This window comes from Triticum aestivum, chromosome 5B (genome assembly GCF_018294505.1).
Source record: "Triticum aestivum cultivar Chinese Spring chromosome 5B, IWGSC CS RefSeq v2.1, whole genome shotgun sequence".
Classification (NCBI taxonomy): domain Eukaryota; kingdom Viridiplantae; phylum Streptophyta; class Magnoliopsida; order Poales; family Poaceae; genus Triticum; species Triticum aestivum.
The window spans coordinates 673,379,872-673,387,917 of record NC_057807.1 but is presented as its reverse complement, the minus strand read 5'-3'; the positions used below and the strand labels follow the sequence as shown (position 1 = coordinate 673,387,917).

The following is an 8,046-nucleotide window of genomic DNA, read 5'->3' as shown; positions in this document are numbered from 1 at the left end:
GCTTGTTTCGTTGCAGCGCCATGGACCAGCCCCTATAGGAGAGGGAGAGAGAGAAGGAAGGAGAGGAGGGAGAAAGAGAGGAAATAGGAGTTTGAGGTGCGTCGGCTGCCGGGAGGGGGTCATCCGCCGGCGTGCGCCTGTGCCGGCGAGGTCGGGCGAGACCTGGCGGTGGGCGGCGGCTCGATCCGTCGGCTGCCGGGAGGGGGTCATCCGCCGGCGTCCGCCTGTTCGGGCGAGGTCGGGCGAGACCTGGCGGTTGGCGGCGGCTCGATCCTGATTGGATCAGGAGCTGCGAGGAGGTTGGGGCTCAGGCGTGCTGCCTGGGAGGATGCGCTCTGCCTCTTCCTCGCAAAGCAAAAGGAACATGTGCAGTGCGGAGGACGGCTGCTGGGCAACGATACCTGCACCTGGTGCTCTACCCAGCATGGACCGTCAAGTTGCTGGGATTGGTGGTGGGTGTGTCTCCATCTGCTAATACATTGGTCATACCTTGGTATATATGCTTGGCACTATTTGGAGTCAAAATTACGAACGTCCACTGCCGATCTATTTGGTATTTTGGTGCATGTCTTCCCCCGGCCCAGGTAAGAAGGTACTCCAATTTTCATGGTGCAATTTTCTTTGTCTATGACTTTTGGATGCTCCCCATTTATCAGTAATTATAATCAGGGAGTCCCATCATAGATCCACTCTGCAATACCATGAAATATCTTTTATGGACCTTACAGTTGTGTTGGTAAACTAAATTGGGAACTCCCTACAAGTCAGAAGCTAATCTTGTGTTATGTGTTGTCAATGTTCAGTTTCTGTACTGGTTTCTACAGTAATTAGTCATCTTAACTCAGGTGCATTGCAAAGTGTTACGCTTAATATGACGATTTCATTAGTTTTCCATTTTAAATCGCTAAAATGTGCTATTTTATTTTCATCCTTCATATGTACAAGATAGCAGAATTGTGATAAACCTCTTACTAGGCTCTATTAAGATGCAGCAACTACATCAGTTTGTATTTAATACACAAACATGGGTTTTGAGCTTTTGCCCCTACTGTGGCTGCCCTTTCCTTCTTGTACTGCCATGTAGCAGCAACATCAAATTTTATGTCAAGCAACCTACAAAATGATGCAACCATTGGGCTATAAAATGAAGGAATTGTAAATGCATTTTTTTCCCGAAAGAAAAACAATCCCAGCATCAAATGCATTTTTTTCCAGAACAAATGCCTGAAACATTCTTTCCTGCTTAGGCCTGGCTAGCTCTGACCTGATTAGTGGCTGGCCATACCCTATTCTGTTCACTCAGTTTGACAGCCATAGTCAAGACAATCTTCCCAAGTATGTCGAAGCAGAGCAGTGGCAGTCTGTGTTCAGTGTTCATGTTCAGAAGAAAACGATTCATTGAAAAAATTAAAGAGGATGGTTCTCAGTTCCCAGTCTATTCCTCTCCCTCATTAATCAGTTTTACTTCTCTGTCAACACTGGGGTTTTTGATTCACATAAATATGTGTCTTGAAGTGTTGAATGTGGCTTGTGACTTTTGGGTTCTCCATACAGCCATACTATTTATCTGTGACGTGTGCGCTAGCACTGCTGACAACACCCCTTTGGATCCGTGGCAACTGGCATCCTTGCAAACCTCCTGGTAATCTCCTTCTTTAGTCTCATCTGCTACTACACTCTAGATATTGCTGCTCTTCCTTATCTTCTTAGACTAGAAGAAATAACACTAGAACTTCAGAATATTTCAAGCCCGTGAGGAAAGCATCTTGGTGGTGGCTACAACGATTTCCCCATCATGTCATCCCTCTCTCTATGTGCTTCTCTCCATGGACAGCATCGCCATGGCCAGATCGATCATTAAAGCCCTAGGTGAAATATCTTTCTCTCTTTAATCTTTATTACTCTTTTGTGACAAGCACACTCTTCCTTGATTCAATTTTCTTCAGGATGCGATTATTTACTATTTTTCTCTCGATGCAGTATTTTCCCTTGATTAAGTTCAGAAGATGCCATACGGCGGCAGTAGTTTGCCAAATTAGTAAGTCAATTTAATTCACATGCTTTGGAAATTTTTTGTGCTCATAGATCATGTTGTATGTGTATTTGTGCTCATATATCATGTTGCATGCGCATATCTAATTATTTTCAGTCATTACCATTGATAATCCATTCATTGTAATTTGTAGCCTGATGGATCGATTCATGATTAAAACCATGAAAAAGCGCAGTGTAGTCAGCACACAATGGTGCCATCATCAAGTACTGTTGGTATTTTTTTTTTGAAAAATCATGTTCCTGCTGTCCTATGCCTCCCTTCTTAATTTGTTCCTTACTGGGAGTTTCAGCTACGAATGAAGCACAACAAAGACGACGATAATATGTGTGAGCATCTCTAGAATTTTTTGTGTACCAAGTTATTGAAAAATTGTCATTCTTTAAACCTTGCTGTCGCCTCTTCCTCTGTCCCTGATCTACCTGTCTTGTGCTGTTTTGGCTTTGCAGCGTTCCTGGCAAGTACATAGGTCTGGATTTGGTGGCTTCGGCTCACACATATGGAGCAGGATGGGGTGACAAAGTAGGGTGGGGTGAAGATTCCTGTCCGGCGACTTTCGCGTGTTGTGGCTAGCAGCGCTCCACTTCTTTCTCCCCCTGGTGAGCACATGGATGTCCTATTCCTCTTCGGGAGTTATCGACATGAGCAAGGCATGTGGATGCCATCAATCCTTGGCTTCCTCCATGTTTCCTTCCAAGTTTAGACTTTAGAGCTTTCACTAAACTTTAGCCAGGTTTGTAATTTCAGATTGCCGACTACCTTTCATTGGTGTATATGCAAGCTACCGAGGTTTGTTGATCATTCTGGTTATAGCTTTATTCTCTTATTTCATTGCCACATTGTTTTTGTAATCAAAAAGGTAAACTGGCCATGTGAAAATAATGTAGCTTCTTTTGGGGAGATATTTTGTGATACTTTATGTTTTTGGTACAGCACAAGCATGTTGCTGCTATGTACATAACATTTTGTGTCCAGCATATTACTTTAGCTGATGGTGAGCTACTTTGGTAGTGGGATTAGTTTTCTCATTAAAATATTTAAATTTGTAGCTTAGTACCTAACTCTGTAGGTCTATTAAATCTTCTGTAGAACCACATATTTGATATTACCTGGAAAATAAGGAGGTTACCTTCTCCTTTAAATACCTGGAACCAAATTGTTCGATACCAATTTTATCTCGGCGCAGTTTCATACTGATCCGTCTCAAAATAAGTGACTCAACTTTGTACTAACTTTGAACTAAAGTTAGTACAAAGTTGACTCACTTATTTTGGGACTGAGGGAGTACAAGATAAGTTGAGTCACTTATTTTGGGATGGAGTCGACGATAAGTTGAGTCACTTATTTTGGGACGGAGGGAGTACAAGATACAACTTAGTAGCAACAAAATTTGGCCTCCGTCTTATTTCCCTATACATCTGATTCGTATTTGTTCCAAATTTACATCGAGAAGCCTCTAGGCATTTGTACTTTGAGAGTCATTCAGAAAATGTGGTTCAGAGCAGAGAGTACTTAATAAGGATGATTCTGTTTCTGGATCTTGCTCTAATCCCTAAAAGGTGAAATTGGGCATGATTTTGATATTGTTTTTACAAGATATAACATCAATTTTCTGGTTTGGGCATACTTATAACTGTTTTCTTCTAACTGGATCTTAGCCTGCACTTTTGTAGACTATTCTTGACTAGAATATGTATATGAATGTGAGCAACAGAGTTCTTTACTCCTAGAAAATGCACGCGCCAATGAAATTCAGGTATCCCTTGATAAGTCTCTTAGCATTTTGCTTTCATTCGTAGGATTAAAATTTGCCATCAAACAAACAAATAGTTGTGTTGCTAAGTTTATTCTGTAATTTGCATGCTTTGCATAGGCTTGGTTTGTTCTGACAGTAGTATATTTTTGGAGTTAAATATGTTGTGTTTCTAACTGGTTAACACTTTGAGTAGGACATAGAGGAAATACTTATAGTTAAATTTACCCTTCCTGTTATTCACTTCTGTATTGGCCATGATTTTGAATTACTTGTGAAACTGCCATCTCAAAGTGAATTTTTTTGCTTCACATGTCTGTGGGGAAAAAATCCCATAAAAAGCACAAGATTTAAATTACTATATTTACTACTTGGACCGTTCTCATCTTCACTCTACATAATGACGCGATAGTTGGAAAATAGTTCAAGTGTTTTCTACTTCACCTCCCATGTTTTCCTCTCCAAAATCTGGTGTGGGTTTAGGGTTATAAGATTTGGGTAGCATATAAAATCATGTAGAATTAGTTGTTTTACTGACTAGGCGATGATCATTTCAAACACTGCAAAGTTATGCAGTGAAATGTCCATATCAGTCCAGCCGGTTCCACAATGCTAAGCCTGAGGCAGTTGCAGCTGCATCAGGTTGTTGTGCTGGTTGTTCTGTACGTATTGTAATGATGTAGAACTTGTGACTATGTTCGCCGAGCTGGGTGCTTTGGTGTCTGGTTGCATCAGCTTCCCCACCCACGCCCACGACAGCACGCGACCGTCCCTCCTCCTCGACCTCCCTCCTAGCCGCTGCCGCCGCCTCCCCCCTTCCCCCTCTCTCTTTCCCATGTTGCCGCTTCTCCTCCTCCTCCTCCTCCCCACGCTAGCCCCTCCACCTTCCATCCCTAGCTCCCCTTCCTCCGATCCCCATGGTGCTAGAGAGAAAAAGGCAGGCAACGCGGGCAGCGGCAGCGACAGAAAAAGAGGAGCGAGACCGTGTCTTCTCCACGCACGTGCTTTGTAATAGATTTCGTAGGTCTGCTCTGTACCAAGAAATACCTGCAGGTTTTAATATTCCTATGTGCATTAACCTCAATCACATATTGCACATGGATGTTAGTGATTTCCTTTCTCGGCAGTTATCATTTTGACATTATGTCCTTCATAGCTTGATTAAAGGTCTAGAGAAGCAAGGTTTATTTCTACACTATATTATGCTTGTTGTGTATTGAGAAAGAACGCATTGTTTGTGACATTTATTTCGGATGCTTTCTATACAACGCTCTTGATTCTTTATGATCAGTGTCCTTGCTAAATTTTTTCCTTCTTGTTTCTTTCCGACAGGTACAAGGGGCTCATTGGTCGCTTGGCCTGCTTTTGGTATATCAATGAGGATATCCCTGACATAAATTCGTTTAGTGACAGGTAATTCCGCACATCAATTGTTCTGCGTGTCTGCTACTGTTTGCTTGGCTTGGTAATAGTCTTCATGCCTTTGGCTCTTTTCAACAGTCTTGGAGAGAAATTTACTATTGTCGATGCATACACTCATCCGGGGTAGAATCTGATCTCGAGTAAGCATTGTGCTCCACCAGAAGAAAAAACTATGGAGCATCTGGATGTCTTAATCCTAACATTCAGTAGGTTGTTGAGTGTTTGCTTGCTTATTTCTTTATTTTGCATTGCTATTGACGTGTGTCCATAGGCGCTGATTGTTTCTCGATTTCACATTTCATAGGGAGTGCACTTTGTTTGATGCCTTGAAAGAGCAGTATATTGGGCATCATGAGATAGTCATCCAGAGTTTGGTCAGATTTGAACTGATTTGGCTTACAATTTGTAATTTTGCAATCAGCTTTCCTACAAGGTACTTTCAGATCTTCATTCGAGTTATTATACATGATTGTTAAAAATCCCTCGAAAATGAACTCCATTGCTGTAATTGAAAATTTAAAAGCACAAGATTTAATGGCTTGTGTGGTCATACATATTGATGCTTATTTATTTTTAGTAGACCCTTTAAAGGAATAAGATCATCGTTTAGTATGCAAGCAGCTATGTTTCCTTACCATTTGTCCATGTTTTGCTTTCTAGAAGGCAAATTTTATACACAAGGCGTTGGTTATACTGAGGTCTGCGTCTAATCATTAGGCAGCAATGTCTCGACTACTTTCCACCAAATAGTGATAAGTTGGCTGCTCTTTTGTGTCTATTTGCGCAACTCTGTGATGGTGCCAATGGAGTCAAATGTATATAATGCTCAGCGGTGGCAGACACTAGCCCGGCTTGGGCAAGGGCGCAACTGCTGATGACCGCGGGTGGGTGGACAATGGAGGCTGGTGGGTGGACAATGGAGGTTGTTGACCATCAGCAGCTACGAGTTCAAGTTGTCATCATAGGCTCCTCAATTTTTACTCTCCTGCTTGTGCTGAGGATATCTCGATTTCTTGATTCTATCTCAGGAAAACAACCCCAACCTTAAAATTATAATGGCATCCCACAATGTACTTTCCTGAATCATGTCGTATGCAAGGACTCCCTTAAATATCACTCCCTCTGAATTACATGCGCAGACCTTCTGGATGGTTGGCTTGGTTGTCCGGATCAGCTTTATATGGGGAAACCATATTCCAACAGTAAAATTGATAAAATTGAAGTAGCAAGGTATTTCTTTGCTTATTTGGTTGCTTCTCTTTCTACAACTTTCTTACTGAAGGAACAGAACAGAAGGCCTTACTGTTACGGCAATGGTATTTGATTAAGTATATCACCATCATCATCATCATGCTGCTAAATTCATAGTCTTGAACTTTGATTGTTTGTTATACGGTATAGAATAGTGAAGTCAAACAGTTAATTCAGCACTGCTCCTCCACGTTAGAATTAACCATTGGGGCTTTTGATAGAGGTGATTTTGTTTAGATAATTAGTCTAGGGAGTAACCTTTTGATCGATAAGGCACATGTTTATTTGCTTTTTCATTCAGGGATACACTAAAGTAACCATCACCATCAGCTAAAAGTAGGCATACAAAACATGAAAATTTTGCCTTGGATGTATGCCTCACTTAGTTGTCGCTCATTTATTTCAAGGAAGTTATTCGTCGAGCTTTCTTATGCTTCCAGTTTCTAAATATGAAATTTAATACAATATATTAATATGTGAGGAGGTGAGAGAAGAAGAAAAGAGGGGCTGTCAGGTCGGATTTATGTGCTATATTCATTTTAATTTGTTGAGCAATATTCCACCGGCATTTCTTAAGAGCTAAAACTGAACCAGAATTCCAAGTTTAGGGGTGCAACAATTCAGTTTAAACATCCAATATCCGGCTGTTTTACATAGCTAGCTGCAGCCAATGCGAAGCCTTTACCTTCGGGAACTATTTCTTACTGCGTGCCCTGACTAAACCGAACTAGATCACTTGTATATCTCTGAACTAAAATACACCCAAGTTCCTATTTCTGCTAGAACTGAATATATATGGTTGCCTTGTGACTTTCTTCTTTTATGTTGTGTGCAATCTCCAATCAATATCTTTTTTGCATTTCACAACGATATCTCTTCTGCTCAAATTTTATGCTACATTTCGCCTCTATAGTCAACCTGAACAGACCTGATCCAAAGGAATTGTACTACATACAAGGTGTGTCTGAACATCGTTTTAAAGATAGTGTTGCCTTGTGAAAGCAACATTCTTTTTGTTTCATGGTTCAATAGAGGTCTCATAGTGAACTACGACACTAGGTTGCAGTATAATGTCAGCTGATTGCAACATCCTGAGTTACTTTAGAAGTTTTCATCTGGAAACTTGATCTTCTTTTGACATTCATTGCACATGTAGTCTGATTTGTGCACAAGGAAGCTCACAAATTTGTCTCCATCTTTTTCGTAGTAATCATATGGCTTGCATATTTTATCAGACTGATCATAGTCACGAAGATCAGACTAATAATATTTGGTAGAGAAGATCAGAAGAAACATTTATATCATATTTTTGTATGCTTTTTCTGTAGAAAAGGTACCATGGATTGATTGTGTTGGATCCCATTACTATATGATGTATTTGACTGCTATTCCTAAAGACTGCTCCTGGACAGAGTGTTCTATGTTGACATGTCTTACATTTTATTGTGTCGCCTATCTGTATAGTTACTCGGATCTTACATTTTTGTATTTTTGTCGATGCAGGTGTGTTCTTCCTACTATAAAGCAACATGGATTTATTTAAATTAAATTGTGCATATTTTGGAAA

General features: G+C 40.7%; 1 long non-coding RNA gene across 5 annotated transcripts; it reads left to right on the top strand.

The window, feature by feature from the left end:
- Positions 1–286: 286 nt before the first annotated feature.
- Positions 287–6,927, top strand: LOC123114097 (uncharacterized). Of its 5 annotated transcripts, none has more exons than XR_006456405.1 (10): positions 287–592; positions 1,555–1,642; positions 1,739–1,869; positions 1,981–2,038; positions 2,187–2,652; positions 2,787–2,842; positions 3,727–3,809; positions 5,146–5,219; positions 5,307–5,661; positions 6,368–6,927. It is a non-coding gene; the product is annotated as an uncharacterized lncRNA (long non-coding RNA). The 5 variants fall into 5 exon arrangements; XR_006456404.1 differs by having other exon boundaries at positions 292–584; positions 2,801–2,842; positions 3,712–3,809; positions 6,368–6,926; XR_006456402.1 differs by having other exon boundaries at positions 292–584; positions 3,712–3,809; positions 6,368–6,926.
- Positions 6,928–8,046: the final 1,119 nt, after the last annotated feature.